Source organism: Gigantopelta aegis, chromosome 6 (genome assembly GCF_016097555.1).
Source record: "Gigantopelta aegis isolate Gae_Host chromosome 6, Gae_host_genome, whole genome shotgun sequence".
NCBI classification, from domain to species: domain Eukaryota; kingdom Metazoa; phylum Mollusca; class Gastropoda; order Neomphalida; family Peltospiridae; genus Gigantopelta; species Gigantopelta aegis.
In genome coordinates, this window is record NC_054704.1 from 85,557,408 (window position 1) to 85,576,644 (window position 19,237).

Genomic DNA, 19,237 nt, shown 5'->3' on the forward strand with positions numbered 1-19,237 from the left:
TAACCACTAACAACTAATCACTAACCCCTGTCTTGGATAGACAGCCCATATAACTGAGGTGTGTGTGTGTGTGTGTGTGTGTGTGTGTGTGTGTGTGTGTGTGTGTGTGTGTATGTGTGTGTGTACGTGTGTGTGTGTGTGTGTGTGTGTGTCCAGGACAACGTGCTTGAAGCTTAATTCAAATAAAAGCACGGACATGTATTTATGAAATGCTGAGGTTTTGAAATGTTAATTAGTGATGTTCTAATGATAGGTTCTAGTCGAAAGTCGACTGGTTGGGTTCTACCGATGTGATGATCCATAATAAAAACCATAATGTTCACTGTAATTGTTCCTCCAGTTTAATGAGGGTTTTTTTTTTCAAATTCAAATTCCTTATTACTTTAAGTTTTTACAACTTATCAGCGTTATACAAACATAAACATAAAATAAATAAATACACTGCAGGATAGAATTGATGTAAATATGTTTGGGTTGGGGTTTGTCTTCATCTATACACACAAAAAAAACCACACAAAAAGTATTACATAGTTATTAAAGGTAACATTAGTTACTTGTTGGGTCTATCGGTCCTTCTTATGTTCATACCATTTGAACCGATTGTGTAATCGGAATTTGATTGGTTGGTGCAAACCGGTTATAACCGATGATCTTTGATGAAATTCCAACCGATTCTCAACACTAACGGTAATTGAGCGGATGTATGTAGTATATATCCCAATATCGTAGTTGTCGTTAAGGCACGGGAATGTGGCAAGGAGATCTATTGCATCCCATGTAATTTTCTCAACCGCAATCTTTCATTAAAACATCTTCTACTGTATCAGTAACAATAATCAGAATTAAGAGCCACTTCAATTATTTTTATTCCCTGTGGATCTCCTTTTAAAAAAGGTTATACATTTTTATACTAAATGCCTTTTAATTAGAGAAACAAAGGATGCTTGGATTACTATATGGGTGTTACATTCAAAAACACTGTATAGTTGATTGTAAAATATTCAATTTATTGTGGCGGTTGTACATTAATCTTGGTCATCTTATCATTGCTTATCGGTATCACCAAATCTAAGAAAAAAGACAGCTGTATTTAAAAGAGAACATTTGTTTTGTATGACTTGTTAGAAATCGGATTGTTTGTCATTTGTTTATGTTCTAAATGTCTTCTACTTCCTAACCTTTCTGCAATAGCCTAAACAAAGACTAATTTATTACCGCCCAAAAAAAGAGATATTTTAGTTGGATAAGGTGTAAACTGCTGTGTCGGGTTATCGCGTGCACTATTAATTGGTATTCCATTACAGTTATGTTTCGGTTGGAACCGTGTAAAGTCAATATTTATGGTAAGCGCGCTGCTCGGGCATTGAGTAACCGGGTTTCCCTGACTGACAGGCTCAACTGGTTCAACAGACTCAGACAGTAATGACGGACAGGCTCGTGCGAATTAACCCACTGTCACAACCTCTCCCCTATGTAGCAACCAGCTGTACATTAACTGGAGAAGCAACTGGCCACGCGTAGCTGTGCTTGTGACAAAGATATTTTCAAGCATGTAATATTAGTGTTTATGAGTTGAATCAGTTCTATAAACGATGTGTACACCATGGTCAGGCTTTAACCTGTCGTTTGTCAAATCGCTAACTAACATGCAATTTGGCGATTTTATTTTATCATTATTTCACAAAAAAAGCTAAGTGTAGATCCACGTGACCTTTGCAGAAGTAGCGCCATTGTCATTCGCTGAAGCAGTGAATAAAACATGAATTTGGCTAAATATGTTTTATTAAATTCATCAAATTACTCAGAGTTTTTGGCGGGTCCATCTTAAATCTTGCACAGTGAAAGGTCTAATTCAGAAAGTTTTAAAAGATGGTTAATTGTTCGTGTTTAACACGTGCACCATAAAGGGGCCGTATCTAGCGGCTGGCAGGAGGAAGGTGCTCAACTCCACCCCAATCCGACTAATACTATAAACGTGTCTTTTTTAGTTTAAAATTGCCACTTTTGTCTAACTGGAAAAAAACTATATTACGGTCATGATTCGTCTTTCACTTCCCCTGCTCCTTAGTTATTATAAACTAGGCATGGTCCTGCTTAACGTGTTGTATTCAGGTTCCCCTAAAATATGTAACATGACGCAGATTGTCCAACGACAGTTTGTTTGGGAACACTGGGAACGTGATATGTGCGTCTGGTCTTCGGAAAAAGAAGTTTGTTTTGTTTAACGACACCACTAGAGCACATTGATTTATTAATCATCGGCTATTGGATGTCAAAGATATGGTCATTTTTGAGTCATAGAGAGAAAACCCTCTACATTTTTTCATTAGTAGCAAGGGATCTTTTATATGCACCATCCCACAGCCAGGATAGTACATACCACGGCCTTTGATATGGTGCACTGGCTGGGACGAGAAATAGCCCAATGAGCCCATCGACGGAGATCGATTCCAAACCGACCGTGCATCAAGCGAGCGTTTTATCACTGGTCTTGGGTAATCTGCGTCCTGTTACTGGTTGTATGGGAATCAGGCTTTAGACAAAATCTCTAAAAACATTTTTTAGTTTGTTTAGTTTATTGCATAAAATGTACTTATTGTCTCTGTATTTATTGCTGGAGTTTATTTTAACACAAGAATATATACCACGTGAAATAAACAGAGTTGGATTTTGTTTAACGACACCACTGGAGCACTTTAATGTATTGGATGTCAAACATTTAGTAATTCTGACACGTAGTCTTGAGAGTGATGAAGTAAATAAGAAAATTAATTACTAACACTAAAATACATTTTAACAAACTTTATAAAATAAGATGTATTTACATGTTGAATTGATTAAGACCGAAAAATAAAAAACAGCAATTAAAATTAAAACGGGTTGGACAGAATTGGGAATTCTAAGTAAACAGAATGTCCATAATAAAGAACGATATATTGATAATACTCAGATTTCTTGTAGTGTCGGTGGACACAACATGGGTGTATTAAAGAATCAAGGTCTTTGTCAGCTGTGTGTGCAATTCATTACAAAACAATAGCCGCTTTTTATCTCTGTCATTATGTGACATTCACGGAAATAGTCCGGGTTGCCGACATCTGAATGACCACTCGCTGGCGGAGTGTAGAGCACGGCCGGTCAACAGAGAACAAGAGGAGTTTGGTGGTGATCTGTGTACACGTACAACACGGGCAGTCTGCTCATAATGCACCACAACGCTCTCACATTTGTCCAGCAAACAGCAGACGGAAACATGTAAATGTGACATTGGTCCAGAGGCACGCATGCGTTTGACTTGGCGGGAGTTTTAAAGTCAAAGTTCACAATGGAGTGAGGTTTTACCTGTTGGAGAGTGTGATCCCGAGCGTTAGATCTGCACCGGTGTATTTATGTTGTGAATTAACAAGAATGTTGAAATAATTGAAAAGCATGTCGGATCAAATAATCATTCGCCTCAAAGTATTGTGGGATTTTCCGATGCGTTTCTAACCCTGGCTCTAAACCTTCTGTTATTTTGTGTGTTACTGGTATTTTCACTTTAATTATTTAGACTTATGTCTTACCACACGGATGTAAATGGTTGCCCTTGAATGACTTGTTTTGTTGGGGGGTTTTCTCTCCATCCTGCCCCATGATGGTCATATCAAAGGTAGTTCTATATACTCTTCTCACAAGCGATTTCAAATTCGTTATTGCTTTAAAGGGACAGACCCTAGTTTTTAAACGCTAGGGCGTATTTTTCACTCAGACTCTAGTTTCAACCCGTAAAAATGGACATTACGTTTGGTTAATTTACAAAGATGTAACAAATTTGGATACAACAGATTGAAACAAGAGTCTGTGACGTTAAAATACCCGTAACAATAAACTAAAACGCGACTCCATAACCGTTACTTCTCAGACGCACGTGCGTTTTTAAAAATATGAAAAATGCATTGTGTGGTGTTATAAACACCAGGATGACCAGAAACACTTTGGTTGTATGGAAATGAATAATCTTAACAATAAAATATGACTTTGAGTTCAGTGATCATAAACGGCTCCAATAGTGAAAAGTATGCCTTAGTGTTGAAAAACTAGGGTCTGTCTCTTTAAGTTTTTACTTTATAAGCAAGTGAATATAAAAGATCCCTTGTTGCTCTTCTGTAGTACCGGCCTCAATGGTTTCGTGGTTAAGTCATCGGACATAGGTAGGTACAGGGTTCGCAGCCCGGTACCGGCTCCTACCCAGAGCGTGTTTTAACGACTCGATGGGTAAGTGTAAGACCACTACACCAACTTCTCTCTCAGTAACAACTAACCACTGTCCTGGGCAGACAGCTGAGGTGTGTGCTCAAGACAGCGTGTTTGAACCTTAATTGGATATAAGCACGAAAATACGTTGAAATGAATTAATCTTCTGTAGTACTGGCTTAGGCGGCAGCAGGGGTTTCTTCTCTCCCCATCAAATATCACAACCATTTGTTAGACACCAATTAGATGTTTAAAATGGACGGTGACGTTGTTGAGTAAAATACATTCCGCTCTTTCGTTTCTCTATATGATATAACCCCATTACTTCCATGAAGAATTCCATGTAGAATAGTATACTGAAATAAAATGCTCCAACATTACATTTTTAATTTTAAAAAATTGATACGAATGGGTTTTTGAAAGTATTCGTACGTAAACTATTGCACTTTCCGTTCAGTTGTCATTTTTGTTTCCATGGTAAATGTTTGTGGTTCTGTTATCTATCTAAACGGTTTAAACAGATAACAAAAGACAAAGTAACCATATGATTTAAAACCCGTAATATGATTACCTTCAACTTGCATTACGGTATATGCAAGTATTATTATATTTCTGTCTGTCTGCATAGGTCTTTACATAAAACACCATCATCCATCCTCGGTTACCCGGTGTTGTACGTGTTTGTACCAGAGTGTGTACACTTTAGATTGAGCTATTAAAATAGTTTTTGAATGACAATAACAAATTCTGAAAGCAATAGGGGTGAATCTTAACAAATAGACACTTTAGTTATCTCTGTGATAGGAATTGGTGACGACAGAATGATTTCCACGGAGACAGGGGGTCCTCGAAATGAGATCAAACGAGACAGTTAGTTTGCTGATGATAAATCAGTCCGTCAGAATCGCTTTCTTCGAAAAAAACAACACCATCAAGAGATTCTATGTACATAGCTCTATTTTAGAGAGAACCCGTGAAACCATTAACTTCGTAATGTGTTTTAGAATTGAAAAACTCCGGCCTAATGGTCACAAGTCTTTTGTGAGACGCCCTGAAAGCCGCGTTGTGCAGAACCAGCATGCCAGTTTGGATTTCAGACCCATCTAGACCCACCAACTGTGTTTCCAATTCCCCGGCGTTCACCCATGTCCTGTCGTTACACGGCGTTCACATTCATGGTTAGGTTAGATTATTTCCTCAGACCCATACATCATGTCGACATGACAAAATTACGTTTCAGACAAGCAGTTATAACAGCCTCTATTCGTGTTTCGTAAAGTGCCATAACTGTTTCCTTGCACGCTAAACGGCCTCGGATAGCAGGGAACTCCAGCAGGCTTGTACCGGTTTTAGAAAGAAAAAAGAAGAGAACTGAATAAATCACTTGGTTCTTTTAGCAGGTTTATTACCCGCGGAGCAAATTGAGCAGAAGTGTTGGACGATCATTCAGTAGCTGCACGAGACGCTATCTCGTCTGCGTTCAGTAATGGCAACAGTTGAGTGAATAGCGCTTTCTTTGATACACGATCTGAGGATGCGATGAGGCGATCTGTCACCAAAGGAAATGCTGTTTTTCTTGACAGATGATTCAGACATTTGCCGACAGAAAACGTCTTCACGTTGACGTAATCGTGCAGGGTGCTGTATATGATGTAAAGATTTGTCAACAAAAAGAGTCCTCGTGCACATAACATCAAGTGCACGACGAAATAAATGATGTAAACGTGTGGACAGACTATGTCCTCACGTAGACGTAACCGTGGTACAGTGTGAGAACTTTTATTTATTTATGCTGTGATAAAAGGCTGTGTCAACAGAGACCTGTAGAGAATTGGTAACACGAAAGATATTGTGAGAAAGTCGGTGGACAATCGGGGTGAACAGACCACAACCAGACGCATAATGCTAGTATTGGACTACCACGTGTCAGCACAACGTTGGCCAACTTTCTGCTCTCACTACTTCTACGCCAGTCCAGTTGCTGGTCTGGGCGCTCTTACAACTCGATTATCGTCGTATAACCCATTAGTCGTTAATATGAGCGCGCGCACCCGTTGTAAGTTGGGAGTTGTGGAAATTGCAACGCAGCGATCCGAGTTGGCCAACTTCGTCGTAACAGTTGACAGTCTGACACTAGCATTAGTCTCGAAAAACAATATATAATCTGCTTTATATCGAATGGAAATCGTCTGTCTGTTCTTTGCATCCGTCAGCCTAACACACTGACATTTTAATAATTCTTTTCAGATATCGTTTTCTAAAATTATTACATCTAATGAGGTCAGGGAGTAGGAATACAAGATACAATAATTTTGGTTTTATTGTCATTTTAATACATACTATATTGGTATTTGTGTTGTTGTTGCTGCTGCTGCTGCTGCTGCTGTTGCTGCTTCTGTTCTTGTTACCGGCACTGGTTCATGTATGTGCGTTTAGATAATGTAACCGAGTTTTACTTTATGTTAATTACCATTATCAATTTTCACTTGACAATACTGGGTTCTGGTATGTTCACAGTCACTAATTAAAAGAAAGAAAAAAATGTTTTATTTAACGACGCACTCAACACATTTTATGTACGGCTATATGGCGTCAGACATATGGTTAAAGACCACACAGATTTTGAGAGGAAACCCGCTGACGCCACTTCATGGGCTAATGTTTCCGATTAGCAGCAAGGGATCTTTTATTTGCGCTTCCCACAGGCAGGATAGCACAAACCATGGCCTTTGTTGAACCAGTTATGGATCACTGGTCGGTGAAAGTGGTTTACACCTACCCATTGAGCCTTGCGGAGCACTCCCTCATGGTTTGGAGTCTGTATCTGGATTAAAAATCCCATGCCTCGACTGGGATCCAAACCCAGTACCTACCAGCCTGTTGACCGAGGCCGGTCAGTCTCGAATTAGTAAACCAACCTAAATATAATATATAATGTTATAGTTTTTTCTTTTAGTGCAAAATAGTCAATGCTGCATTTTATGGCCCTTTTGGTGGTTCCTTCTACGATTACCCGCTATCGCTAAATATTTAAAAATTGTCTACACCTTCCTTTTCACAGTTTCATCCTCTCTTTTATCATTCAGTTCACAGTCGCTATATACTTCAAACAGGTTTGAATGCCTGGTACCTATGGCACTCTGACAGTATGTGGCTAGTTGGCAGTTAGGCCACCTGCATGGATATTTTGCGCCACGTCAAGTTTATTATTAAGACGTGGGTTTTAATCTGTTCGCAGCGATAAAAGAATTATAATATGTCAGTGTTAAGTTTGTCAGTGACAGGAATCAAACAGTGGTGTACCTGGTTTACTTGTGACATTTATCCACTTAAACAAAATCTTGTTTTCTGCTACTTTGGTTAGTAGAATTCATGCACCAATTAAGTAACGAAGTTAATAATGTTTGCGCATATATTACACTTGGATTTGTTGCATTATTATATGGTTTTTTGCAAGAAATACGGTAAATACAATGTAATCGAGGTTACCATGCGGATTTGCAAATAGCATACATGTATAATATTATGAATGACTTTAATTTTGTATACTAATTATTGAATGTAAATACATTCTTCTTGTGGTTTTGGGGGGGGGGGTTGTTGGGTTGGGGGGTTATTTGGAGGGGGGGCTTCTCTTCTGGGGTTTGTTTTTTTGTTTTGTTAATTTTTTTCTTTTTATATTGTTGTTCATGGTTGTTTCAAGGGTTTCCTGTTGAGTTTTTTGTGCTTTTTTATAATTAGTTTGTTGTTGTTTTGTTGGGGGGTTTTCTTCCTTTTTAATTTAATTTTTCTTATTTGGGATCGGGATTTTAAATTTCCATGAATATTAAAATAACCCGTTTTAAGTTTCCGGTCGTTCTGATCGTTTCTCTTTTCATCTGCACTGTCGACCACCTTCTTTGTACTTGGTAAGGGTCTATGTCCAGTTGACTACCATACACGGCGGCCGTGGGGTTTTTTTTGCGGAAAGTCCGGTGTAATGTTATGCTCAGACTGTCAACTGTCACGACGAAGACGGCAAACTCGGCGTTTGGGTTGTAATTTCCCAACTCCCGACTTCCGACGGGTGCGCTCAGCTTAACAACTAATGGGTTATACGACGATAATCGAATTTTAAGAGTGCTCAGACTAGCAACTGGACTGTCGTAGAAGTCGTGAGAGCAAAAAGTTGGCCACTTTATCGTGGCAGTTGGTAGTCTGAGCCTAGCACAAGGCTACCAAACCCTTTCAAAACTTTCCAATACCGAATCCTGAAATTTTATAAATTTTTTATGAATATTAAGATATCATCATTATCATTATCTTCATCTTCATCTTCATTACTATTGTTGTTGTTGTTATCATGATCATCATCTACATTGTTGTTGTTGTTGTGTGTTTTTTTTTGTTCTTGTTGTTGTTACATGTGTTGTTTTTCTCATTGCTTTCTTTTTCTCATTGCTTTCTTTTTCTTCTTTGGAATGTAGCATTTATTTCGTCTAAAATAGTTCTCAGCTTGAAGTCTATTACCTCAGTGAACGCTGACGAAGATTGAGTGTTATGTAATACGAACATCGCGAAAACTGAACACGTTTTGTACTAAGTTAATAACTGACATTAGCCAGGTAAGCACAATGGCACCGTGTTGACTCGACAGCACTTGCGTGAAATTTGGCGCCGCCCGTGTGAGGATAATCACCATCCAATTCCAATACCATTTGTAGACAGTGGATATATAATTAGGTAGACTACTTCAGGGTCTAGCCTCTGTCGTTACTTCTGTGTACAATCTCAGCGGTGTTATTACGTTCACCAACAGTAACTAATCGTTAACAATGCTACAATATATAATTTCTCTGAGGGGAGGAATCCCCACCGTTCAGTGTAATGGCTGTCCAATTCTACAATAATTATACGTCAGACATTGCGTTTTGTTTTGGTAAGTAGATTGTTTGGCGTTTTATTTCGCCGAACCTTTCAAAGGTATAAGTGTCTAATCAAGATATTTAAATTGAATTTACTTATGGAAAAGAACGTAATTGAAAGGTAGGAGAAAAGGGAATTATAAGTATTCTATTATTTATAAACAAAAAATAAAGGCAATGACAAAATATTAGATTTTGTGCTCTGAAACTGCATGAGAACAAGACAAAGCCGAAGTGGCATCCAGTTAGCATTATTTATGGAAGAAGATTATTATGGCAGCCATATATAAGATGTTACCATTTTATTCTCGTCTGAGATGTTTGGGTCGAATGATCAAATCCCATAGGTGGACCTAACGACTGGTATACCAAAGGCCGTTGTATGTGCTGTCCTGTTTGTAGAAAGGAAAGAAAGAAATGTTTTATTTAACGACGCACTCAACACATTTTATTTACGGTTATATGGCGTCGGACACATGGTTAAGGACCACACAGATTTTAAGAGGAAACCCGCTGTCGCCACTTCATGGGCTACTCTTTCCGATTAGCAGCAAGGTTCTTTTATTTGCGCTTCCCACAGGCAGGATAGCACAAACCATGGCCTTTGTTGAACCAGTTATGGATCACTGGTCGGTGCAAGTGGTTTACACCTACCCATTGAGCCTTGCGGAGCACTCACCCAGGGTTTGGAGTCGGTATCTGGATAAAAAATCCCATGCCTCGACTGGGATCCGAACCCAGTACTTACCAGCCTGTTGACCGATGGCCTAAGCACGAAGCCACCGAGGCCGGTTTGTAGGAAGGTGCATATATAAAATGTCCCTTGCTTTTAAAGGACAAATGTAGCGGGCTCCTCTAATGACTACTAGTCAAAATCACCAAACGGTTGACATCCAGTAGTCGATGATTCATTAATCAATGTGATCTAGTGGTTTCGTTAAACAAAATAAATTGTATTCACATTAAAGGCATGCTTAATTTGCTGATGCACCGCTATATACTCCATTATCCTAACTAATTTAATGAACAGTGTATCAGCATGTCTAATCCGAGTTGCGTGGCTCGCAGAACGGCGACTGGTGGTTATTAAACACAATGGGGTAACGCTTTGATGTCCGTAATAAAACGTATTGGCAATGTTTTAACACCAAATGAATCAAAATCATATTATCGGTTTTTTTAATTCTGAACACATTCGGCAACGCTGCTTTAATAGGCTTTATCGCTTATTGTTATTTGAACAAAGATAAATATATTTGTAAAAGGAATTTTCTCCTAAACATATTTGTTGCTGGGCTTTAGAAACTGAATCATAAATAATTTTTTTTAAATCATTGATGGTGACGTATGCGTTAGGTGTCATCAGGAATATCATTAATGATGTGTACGCATGGTTAATCCAATCCAGGTTAATCCAAGGACCTCTGGATTAACTCAATATGAAACAAAGATCTTGCTTTTTATTTATCAAAACCATTCAGTTTATAGGCATAAGATAGGTATGTATATAATATTACTCTGCAGAAAGGTTCATCATGCTGTTTTATCATCTAGATATATACACCTATCAAAACAAGCTAAGTATAACCTCTCGAATGGTACCAATTGGTTAAAATTAGGGTCTTAGGTAATGACTACATGGGATAGGGAAGTACTGCAATTATTAGCTTTCTGATTGGTTGGCATGCTGTATTTTTACTTCATGCATACTTGGTTTAAACAGCATTTTATTTTACAGGTAGTCAGTGTAAAAATAAACTGCCTCAGTGATTAGTTCAGAAACAGTCAGACTCCATTATGAAGTTGCTTCTAACTGTAAAACGTCCAAGTCCGTAATGACCATACGTTAAATATCTCACTGTTCTAAGAATCCATTGGGCCTGTCAAAAAGTGAAGGCTTTTAAGTCGTCACTGCCAGAGTTTCCTTGTCTCGGAACGTAACTGTCCGTGTCGCATTATGCATTTGACCTCTGTCAAGTTTAACAATCAAATCATTTTGCAAATGCGTCGCTTAATAAACACACGCGTCAAATTACCACTTCTACCTTTGAGGACGTGCCAAGCTGGGGATATTAACTCAGCGAGATACCCACACCGTTATTGGGCCTGTACGGGTCGGGTTTCTGCGCTTGTTGAATTGTCAAGACTGGATCCCAGGCAGACCGAGACGTCATATTCAGCAAGAAGAAACCCAGCTGCCAGAAAATAATTTTCCCATTAAATAAATAAATTAATTGGAAAATGCGCTCTGCGCCTTTAAAAATTGGACTAGTTAATCTTCTTGACACCTTGTGTCTGTTGCGATTTGGAATGGTTAAAACGAGAATGTATGGAAAGAATGGTATTTTAGTTAATGGTATTTTTAGTTCAAAGAGGATCGTTTTTAAAAACTATTTAATGAGTATAGAGTATTTTAAAAATAGATTTTTAGACAAATTAAAACACGAAATGGGACCAAAATGGGTTTTATTTTCAGCCACAATTCTAATACATGAAATATTTAAGAGTAAAGTCATGTAAACTTTTATAAATTATATAGAAGTATTTTAAAATTGCAAAATATGTAATGATATTCGACAGATCTTGGTTATTAAAGGAAATGTTTTTTCCATCTTATGTCATCATTTTAGGAAAGACTTTTACAAGCTAGTTGATCCTCGAAGTGTGAATGTGAATTTGTTAACGAAAGCAGCTACTTAATTCTTATATCCCACTTGTTATCATTATTGAGCTATATGATTACTCAACTAGGACTATGATGTCATCAATCGGTGTATTATATATATATTTCAAGTCACTTGAAGAATATCTCCGGTAAGTGTTGTATCGAAAGAGAAAATGTACAACTTTTAAAATCTGACAATTGGCGCATATTTTAATATTGCATTTCCGCAGTTGTAGAGTGATGAAAATGTATGTCTCAAGTAAATGAAACTCATTTTAATTCATCATTAGACAAAAACGTTGTACTCTGTGCCTTTAATTGAGTAACTCATAAAAAGTAAACTTGCATTTGCTTTGTACTTTGATATTTTTGTTATCCTCAAACGTTAGAAATAAAATAAATATCTGAAGGCATTAAATCAGTTTCATACCTCGATCCATGCACTGGTCTCCAAACTAAGCTATATGACAAAAGGGATGACTTTAATATACCAACAGTAAATTTTCCCTTTATGTTAAGCAATGTACCTTCTTCTCCAGTTTTTAGTGTGTGTGTGTGTGTGTGTGTGTGTGTGTGTGTGTGTGTGTGTGTGTGTGTGTGTGTGTATTACAACTTCTAAGGGTATGCTCATTGTATACATATTTCAAACAACGCCATATCATTCTGGCACAGAAGTTGTACAAAAAAAAAAAAAAAAAAAAAAAAAAAAAAAAAGAAAAAAAAAAAAAAAAAAAAAACATCAGGGCTTTGATGTATTAAGGACTCCCCGGGACTTTCAAAACATTTTATGGTAAACATTTGGAGGCTATTTCTACTACATACGATGCCTCACTGGCCTAAATGATGGTTGATGCTATTCCATATTTTTAACTTATGCATAGTTTTTCATCTCTTTTGCGAAACACGTGTATTTTGTCATTGTTTTAGATGGGAGTGACGGCTGTTGTTACAGTACTTTTCACGGGTGCCACCGGTGGGGAAGGATATGTTCACTTGTCTTGCGAACTTCAGATTCATTGGGTGTATGTCATCACAACTGTATTTATCCCAATGAGCTCTGCCTTGTGCTAGTTTTGATTTAGTAAACATTGAGTGGCAGTACTCTTTCTGGCGGTCAAACGGATGCCCTATAGTAAAGAATCTCCTCGGGAGTAGACGGGGCATTAGATACAGAGTCATGGAATCAACTAGTATTTTACCAAATACCCATTCGACTCTGCCTTGTGCTAGTTTTGATTTAGTAAACTAATCAGGGAGTGGCAGTCCTCTTTCTGGCGGTCAAAAGGATGCCCTGTAGTAAAGAATCTCCTCGGGAGTAGACGAGGCACTAGATACAGATTCATGGAATCAACTAGTATTTTACCAAATACCCATGCGACTCTGCCTTGTGCTAGTTTTGATTTAGTAAACTAATCAGGGAGTGGCAGTCCTCTTTCTGGCGGTCAAAAGGATGCCCTGTAGTAAAGAATCTCCTCGGGCGTAGACGGGGCACTAGATACAGATTCATGGAATCAACTAGTATTTTACCAAATACCCATGCGACTCTGCCTTGTGCTAGTTTTGATTTAGTAAACTAATCAGGGAGTGGCAGTCCTCTTTCTGGCGGTCAAAAGGATGCCCTGTAGTAAAGAATCTCCTCGGGCGTAGACGGGGCACTAGATACAGATTCATGGAATCAACTAGTATTTTACCAAATACCCATGCGACTCTGCATTCTACAGCGATACAGTTTTCATCATGCACAACGGTTTGGTCGTTCAGATACAAAACCAAAGGATAAATATATATTCTGTAATAATCCAACATTCAATATTGTGTCAGTATGATACCACCATCATTATAAGCGCACATGTATATCAGTTTTGTATGGCCCAACGCATATTCAGACTGTTTCAATAGCAATCAAAAACGTGTCTCTCATATTTGAAATTAATGTGGGCGTCCATGCTTATATATGCATGTGAGTGCTTGGGCACACTTGTGCGCGCGCATATGTTTGAGTGCGCACGCGCTACTCTGAGTACGTTCATAAATGTGAGGTAAATATTACTTTTATGTACAACTAGTTCTCATCGTTCCATTAATTTGTCCTTTACAAGACTGAAACTTAATTTCTCGTCTACTTCGTTTTTTTTACGGACGACATGCTCGTTAAAGGTAAATGACCTTTTTCTATAGAAGTTTGTTTTTGACGCACTTCAACACCACAAATAACTCCATTGTCAATAACCATTTGTTCAGTTCTTTGCAACAAAATACAAAAGTTTTATGACAATGAAAATAGTGAAGTAGAGAGAAGTTGGCCTGTGGCTAGTATAAAGAACTGTATTAAATCGTTAAGAGATTTCGCCTGCGATATTTGGAGACAAAACTAACTGACGTTGGATTTGGACGTATTAGTCCGCTCGGCTTGGTAAAAACTCAAGCTTAAAGAAAACCTGCAATGAAAACATGGCCCACGTCAACTTGAAATATTATTGACCATCAGACCGAACAAATTATTTCTGGCAAGTAAAAAGAAAAAATCCATGTTTCATTGTTGTTGTTAATATTGTCATCATCATCATCATCATCAATTATCATCATCATCATCAATTATCATTATTATCATCATCATCATCATCACCACCACCATTATCATCAATCAGCAGCAGCAACAGAAGCAGTAGCATTACCTTCGTCTTTATCATCATACTCTTCATTATCAGAATAGTCTATTGACGGGTCACATTTTCTATCCAAAGGGCATCTGACAATTAGAATGATCAAATTTGCAAATTAAGTAATTAAAAGAACCACATGTCGATGTTGGCGAGACAAGAACTCGGATGTGAAGGTTAAAAAGAAATGCTTTGTTTAACGACACCACTAGAGCACATTGATTTATTACTTCTCGGCTACTGGATGTCAAACATTTGGTAATTTTGACATATAGTATTAGAGTGAGAACCCGGCACAATTTCCATTAGTAGATAGGAATCTTTTGTATGCACCATCCCACAGAGAGGATAGCACATACCCAGCCTTTGATATAACAGTCGTGGTGCACTGGCTGAAACGAGAAATAGCCCCACGTGCATCGATCCGCATGTAGAGGGGACAGCAAAAACCGTTAGAGATTGGGGAGTTGCCGGATCGGGAGGAAGAAAAAACTGATTTATAAGAAGAGAAAAGATAACGATAAGAAATAATTTAAATCAATGTAAATCAATAGCAACTTTATCTTATTATTTGCCAATCTAATTAAAATTAGCTCCACTATTACATGTGGATCTAAAGACAGCCAGTTGGAGCTCATGTCCACCAATCAAAACCTTACTTGCAGAATCCTGCCAGTGATTTAAAACTAACAACACTGCGTAGTCCCCAATGTCCAGGTAACATTTCGTCTGTAAATAATAATTTAAATATTGACCAATCACACTTCGCCTTTTATAACGTTATTTGGGAGCATACAAATTCTAAAAATATTGGGCGAGTCTATTTTAGTGGCCGCAGTACAGCGAACCATACCAATACGTACGGGGTGGGTTATCAGTCTTCAATTTTACATTAAAAATTATTTATTTATTTATAAAATTTAAAAAAACTAAATCAGTCTTCAGTTTTACATTAAAATTATTTATTTTATAAAATAAAACATGTTTTAAGGCATTCGTAATTCACACGAAACATGTCGTATACCCTCAGGATAATTCGGAATGTTTTCAAATTATTTTTAAATCACTGGCAGGATTCTGCAAGTAAGGTTTTGATTGGTGGACATGAGCTCCAACTGGCTGTCTTTAGATCCACATGTAATAGTGGAGCTAATTTTAATTAGATTGATTATTTGCCAACTTTAGCAATTAGGGTCACTGATATATATTTGTCTGAATGTACAAAGCCTGTACCCGTGTAACAACATATATCTACAGTGCTTAAGCACCTGCGGTTAAGAAAAACAGATATCATAAATTCAGCTTTCAACGCGTTTTCAGTTATTTCACTCTCTCTCTCTCTCACTTCCAAAGAATTTGTTTTCTTTCTCAGGCCCACCACCACAACAACCATCACTTCTACAAACACTTTGTCAGTAATAGCCGCTTATAATCAAATGGTAGTTTTTATTTTGATACAATTCGGCATTTGAATGTCATTAAAGTATTGGTATGTACTGTCCTGTCTATCTGATAGTATGCATAAGATATTCGTCAATTGATTGATTCGGTAGGAGTTGCCTTTGTAGCTGCAGTTAGCTTCCCTCCCCTCCCCCCCCCCTCTCTCTCTCTCTCTCTCTCTCTCTCTCTCTCTCTCCCTCTATCTCTCTCTCTCTCTCCCTCTATCTCTCTCCCACTGTCTCCCTGCTCATTATTTTCTCTTTTTCTTTTTTCTCTAACTCTCTCTTTCTTTCTCTGATTCATTCTCTCTCTTTTTCTTTCTCTCTCTATTCCTGTGTCTCTGTCTCTGTCTCTGTCTCTCGAGCCATCGGTCTACAGGCTGGTAGGTACTGGGTTCGGATCCCAGTCGAGGCATGGGATTTTTAATCCAGATACCCACTCCAAACCCTGAGTGAGTGCTCCGCAAGGCTCAATGGGTAGGTGTAAACCACTTGCACCGACCAGTGATCCATAACTGGTTCAACAAAGGCCATGGTTTGTGCTATCCTGCCTGTGGAAAGCGCAAATAAAAGATCCCTTGCTGCTAATCGGAAGAGTAGCCCATGTAGTGGCGACAGCGGGTTTCATCTCAAAATCTGTGCGGTCCTTAACCATATGTCTGACGCCATATAACCGTAAATAAAATGTGTTGAGTGCGTCGTTAAATAAAACATTTCTTTCTTTTTTTCTGTCTCTCGCTCGCTCTCTCACTCTCTCTCTCTCTCTCTCTCTCTCTCTCTCTCTCTCTCTCTCTCTCTCTCTCTCTCTATCTATCTCTCTCTCTCTCTCTCTCTGTCATTTTATACCACGTTTTGCACTACCCGCCGTTGTTTTAAAAATATGCCGAGGTGTTGTTAACCTTTCCTTGTCTTGACAGATGTTGATTAAACATTGCTTATATCATTAAACTAACATTCCTTTCTTCTCCATCATGCGAAGTCTTGACTTGCGACTCGCCTCTGATAGCGTAATTACCTCCAATTACAACCGCCAGTGTTTTAGACGATAAACGTGCTAGCTGATGCTGTGGAATTTAATGGCATGTGGATTTATCGTGCAGTATCCCAAATGCAACCGCACCTTTGAGAGCTCTGTATTATCTAATTATCCATCCTATATGTTTTTCTGATGCAAAATACAAACACAACTACAGTTTTAATAAACGAATGTTTTCGTTATCAGTGTTCCTTTAACAAGAAGGTAACGGGGAACGCATTTTTTCATACTATTGAATTTAGTAGAAGTTATTTATTTCTGAGCCGATTGTTTTCTAAATTGGACACAAAAATAGTATGTTTTTGTTATTTCCAAAACACAATTACTTTTCTATTTACGTTAAACCAAACTGAAAATATTTACACAAAAAAACAATTGTAGGAGGATGGGACGGACTATAGAATTGTTTTCGCGAGTTAAGACATAGTTAAGCGAACAGCGGTAATCGCGTTCAACGTATCGAGTTTATGGCGAGTTAATACCTTTTTATGTGACCTCCAATACTGATTCTCTAAATAATATCGGAATGATGTATCACAGGAAGAAAATTAATCTCGATCATCCATGATCTATTCCTCGTGGTTAACTATTTAAAATATAATCCACATTACAGTCTTAGGCTCTGATCAGTGTTCAAGGTCGGAGTGGCCTACATTCCGGTATTGGTCTAATGTCTCTGTACTTTAGCAGCATTCTGCCTTTGTAATACATCTGATGTATTTGACACCAAACTCTCAAGTCTAATAGGAAAGCCAATCGTTGTAACCGTGCCAGGTAACGTTTAGGAACAACCACGTGTTGATACAGCGTCTTCGCAGTTAGGCTGTTACGTGTGGTATAACATCATAGGTAACCGTCGCAGCAAATCAGTTCATTCGCATCATACATTGTTTTGTTTATCTCTGTCTCTTTCTGTAGTTTTATCGTTCTGTTTCTTTCTCCCTCCCTCACTCCCTCCCTCCCCCCCCCCCCTCTCTCTCTCTCTCTCTCTCTCTCTCTCTCTCTCTCTCTCTCTCTCTCTCTCTCTCTCTCTCTCTCTCTCTCTCCGTCAGTATGTGTATTTGCTATCTCAGCGGTGACACATTACATAGATATATAGATAGATAGATAGATAGACAGATAAATAGAGGCATATCGTTAGACAAAAAGCGAGAGAATGAAAGAGAGACGCACAGAGGTACATATATGGGTGAGAGGAAGACAAAGATACACACGTACATAGAGAGGGATATAGACAGAAATATAAACACCAAGAGACTTAGAGAGAGAAAGAGAGTGAAACGCACAGAGATGACGAGAGAGACAGACAAAAACAGAGAGAAAGAGAAAAAAAGGAATGACGACGGAGACTGAAATGTGCTAAATAGTGGGTTTTAATCAGTAAGAGAATTGTCCCCAACAACCGGACATAGCGCCAACATTTAACGTCAGCCGTCGGGAACTTTAGCGCCATTTCTGCTTTCTTAAACACGCTGGGACTTAATTGATACAGTGACGATCTTTGATGAACCGAAAACAAACACGCCAACAGAAGACGGTCTGTGTAATTGTTTGTAACGAGCACACATAACAGGACCCGTCTACTGCCCCTGCACACCTGCCTTTCATCGCCGTCCCCAAATCGTGTTGGTTTTACTAGCAGATTGGAATGACAAGCGTAATGGCCGCCAAGGTATTTGCTAGCAAGTTGTCGTCAGGTTTGTTGTTGTTGTGGTGGGGACCACGTGGCTGCTGTATCTTCCACAGGGTGGTTTCGTCACCGTATATACATCGTCGCCGTACAGTTCGGCTCCATTGATGATTTTTCTCGAACACTTGGCATCATTACTGTTATACACAACCCAGCAGTTGTAAACATGTTGTGTTATAATTACATTTCTCTACAGCCATATATTTGGTCAAGCCAATGTTTTACGATTTAATTTGTCGATAAACGTACAGGCAATAGACCCATCATCTTCTGTGGAAATTGGGCAGTTGTATTTTTTGTTACCTTTAAAATATTAATCCGAAATAAAATGTCCAAATCCTTGAACTTTTGTTGGATTTTGTTTACATCATCACAGCAAAATGTTTATTTAAAAAAAAAACATTTAATACTGGTCTGTTACAGCCTTTGATGGGGCAATGGGCAACTAGTTTTACGTGCTCATGTACCACTGGGGTTTCGAACACGCCTCTCACGAGTAAAGTCTGATATGATCAGCGGCCGGACTCGGGACAGGAAGTAGTTATTTAATTGGACAATTTAGAATGTTTAGAATTTAATCCAACAAGAAAAAGAAAATGGGGAAGGGGTG